General features: G+C 43.5%; 1 pseudogene; it reads left to right on the forward strand.

Annotated features, from left to right (window-relative positions):
* The first annotated feature begins 153 nt into the window (after positions 1–153).
* LOC118105526 lies at positions 154–2,372 on the forward strand (annotated as a pseudogene).
* The last annotated feature ends 859 nt before the right edge of the window (positions 2,373–3,231 follow it).

A 3,231-nucleotide genomic window follows, 5' to 3' on the forward strand; every position in this document is an offset into this window, starting at 1 on the left:
ACTTTTAAACCAGCTGTAGCCCTGGTGTATGGCACACACATTTTAATATATTTTAGTGTTTACCAAAGGACTAATGGATTCTTAATGCTCTTTTTGTGTATTTATGTATTGTTATGATGTGTATGGGTTGTGTGACTACTGTTTGCAAACCAAATGGCCCTCGGGGACAGTAAAGGCGACCTTAACCTTAACTTAACCTTCATTCTACTTTTTAGTTTTCATTCTTCTACAGGGAGTTTATTTTTCTTATTTTTACAGAGTTTTTCTTTATTTGTTCTGAGATGTGCTTTATAAATAAAGATGTGATTTATTAATATAAAATGCATCTATTTTATTTGACTTTAGTTGTTACTGTGTGTTGTGAATGAAGGATAACACCTCTGCCTCTTACTAGCTCCTCTTAACACCAAGTGTAGACAAAGGCGCTGTGAAATGCAGTAAATCTTGAAAAACTAACAACAACCTAACTTCAACTCCTCCCAGTCCAGGATATGTCTGTCTCCTCCCTTCACAGACGTGTCAGTGTAAGAACCAGTGAACAACAAGCTGTGAACTGTGGGAGATGAGTCACTGCAGGGAGTGAACGAGAGGGAGGAGCAGAGGTCTCGGCTTCTGCTCCCAGAGGAGTGAAACTGTTCACCAGTCTCTGGCAGCAGCTGAAATGAGCAACCCAAGAAATTCAACTGGACAGAGAAAGATTCTGCTATTCGATCTGTCTGCATCTACTGAAGGATCCGGTGACTACTGTCTGTGGACACAGCTACTGTATGAGCTGTGGTAACAACCACTGGGACAATGGGGATGAGAGAAAGGCTACAGCTGCCCTCTAGTGTGGACAGACCTTCACACCGAGGCCTGTCTGGGGAAAAACACCATGTTAGCTGATTTAGTGGAGGAGCTGAAGAAGACTGGACTCCAAGCTGCTCCTGCTGATCACTGCTATACTGGACCTGAAGATGTGGCCTGTGATGTACTTTGGGAGGGAACACTGAAAGCTCTCAAGTCCTGTTTGGTTTGTTTGGCCTCTTGTTAGCGAAAAACACCTCCAGCCTCATCTTCCAGTCAGCTCCATTGAAGAAGCACAAGCTGGTGGAGCCCTGGAGAAGCTCCAGGAGAACATCTGCTCGTCCGTGAGGAGTCATGAAGATATTCTGCCACCGTCCAGCAGTATCTGTTATCTCTGCTCTATGGATGAACATAAAGACCACGACACGAGTGTCAGCTGTAGCAGAAAGGACTGAGAGGCAGAAGGCTCGGGCCAGAGAGACAAACAATCCAGCAGGGACTCCCAGGACACAGAGAAAGATGTAGAAGCTGCTTCAACAGGAGGAGGTGGCCGTCAATGGCTCTGCTGAGCCAAAGCCAGTGGAGGACAGTGAGAGATCTTCACTGGGCTGATCCGTCTGCTGGAGAAAAAGCTCTGATGTGAAGCAGCAGATCAGATCCCAGCAGGAAACTGAAGTGAGTCGAGTCAGAGAGCTTTAAGGAGAGACTGGAGCAGGAGATCACTGAGCTGAAGAGGAAAGACCATGAACTGAAGCAGCTCTCACACACAGAGGATCACAACCAGTTTCTACAACTACCCCTCTGTCACTCATGAGCACTCACTGCTCATCCAGCATCAGAGATCCGTCCTCTGAGGTACTTTGAGGACGTGACATTAACTGTGTCACGATTCAGAGGTCGACTACAGGACATTCTGAGTGGGAACAGAGACAGAGATTTTACAGATTGTGTCTCAAGTGGATGTTTTACTGCCACAACCAGAGCCAGAGACCAGAGCTGACTTCAAATATTCACCCAGAAAAATCACACTGGATACAAACACAGCACACAGACATCTGTTATTATCTGAGGGAAACACAAAAGTAGCACATATGAGTGAAGATCAGTCTTATTCTAATCACCCAGACAGATTCACTGTTTGGCCTCAGGTCCTGAGTAGAGAGAGTCTGACTGGACGTTGTTACTGGGAGGTGGAGGTGGGGGTGGGGGGGACCGGAGCAGTTGATGTAGCAGTCACATACAAGAATATCAGCAGAGCAGGAGAATCACGTGAATGTAGATTTGGATCATATGATAAATCTTGGTCATTATATTGTCATGAAAACAGATATGAATTTTATTACAACAGCATCAAGACTCCAGTGTCAGATCCTCTGTCCTCCAGAGTAGGAGTGTACCTGGATCACCGTGCAGGTGTTCTGTCCTTCTACAGAGTCTCTGACACCATGACTCTCCTCCACAGAGTCCAGACCACATTCACTCAGCCTCTCTATGCTGGAGTTAGGGTTTATTATCCTGGAGACACAGTTGAGTTGTGTAAACTCAAATAGACTCAAGTCATTAAAAGCAGTGATTTAGATTCTGTGTTTTAAAATCTTTAACTTCTTTTGTCTCCATGTTTGTTGATCAAAGTTCGTCGTGGTGACGTTTCTGCTCCGCACAGAGATCAGCTATCAGTAAACACTGACCTTCCTTTATCACACATATTCAGTTCTCACTTTGTAAAGACGAAATCTATAATTACACTGACATGAATGTGTTTGAAAGATCTAATGTTACTGTTATTTTCTAAATCAATGTAGAAATCAGGTTGTGTGATGTTTTAGAACCTGTGTTGATCCTGATCCTCATCAGCCAGTGATTATTTGTTCTTTCTTTTCCCTTGAGATGAGTGAAACAAACTGATTGTGTGTCCATAGAAATCACTGAACAAGAGTCACTGAACAGACTTTACTGATGAAATGATCAACGAACTCAGAGTGTCAACATGTCCAACAGATGTATAAAGCAATACAAATGTAATGTGTGAAGAAGCTGAAAGTTGAAATAAAAAGAATAGATCCAGTCTGTTCTTTTGTCTTCATTCAGGATCTCATTCCAAGCTGATGGAGACAAAGTGAAACTCCTGTGAGAAGAATAACTGAGGCAGTTTCCTCACAAACTCTCCCACAAACCTCAGTTTTCATGTTCAGTCTCTGTCTTTGCATTTTCTGCACTAAGAACAGCTTCATCACAGACAAATGAGCAAGTTTTCTTCCACTGGCTGATTTCATGCAGATCTTGTTTGTGATCTCAGTGGATGAAAAGAGTTCGTCACACAGATTTAAAGAAGTGGAGAAATAATGGTTTGGTGGGAGTTTCCAGGTGACGTTGAGTTGAGTCCTGACTTCACACCATATAATGGAGAATATTGTGATGTTGTGGCCTTGAGGTCGTTCCGTTTAT

The sequence above is a fragment of the Hippoglossus stenolepis genome, chromosome 3, assembly GCF_022539355.2.
Source record: "Hippoglossus stenolepis isolate QCI-W04-F060 chromosome 3, HSTE1.2, whole genome shotgun sequence".
NCBI lineage: Eukaryota > Metazoa > Chordata > Actinopteri > Pleuronectiformes > Pleuronectidae > Hippoglossus > Hippoglossus stenolepis.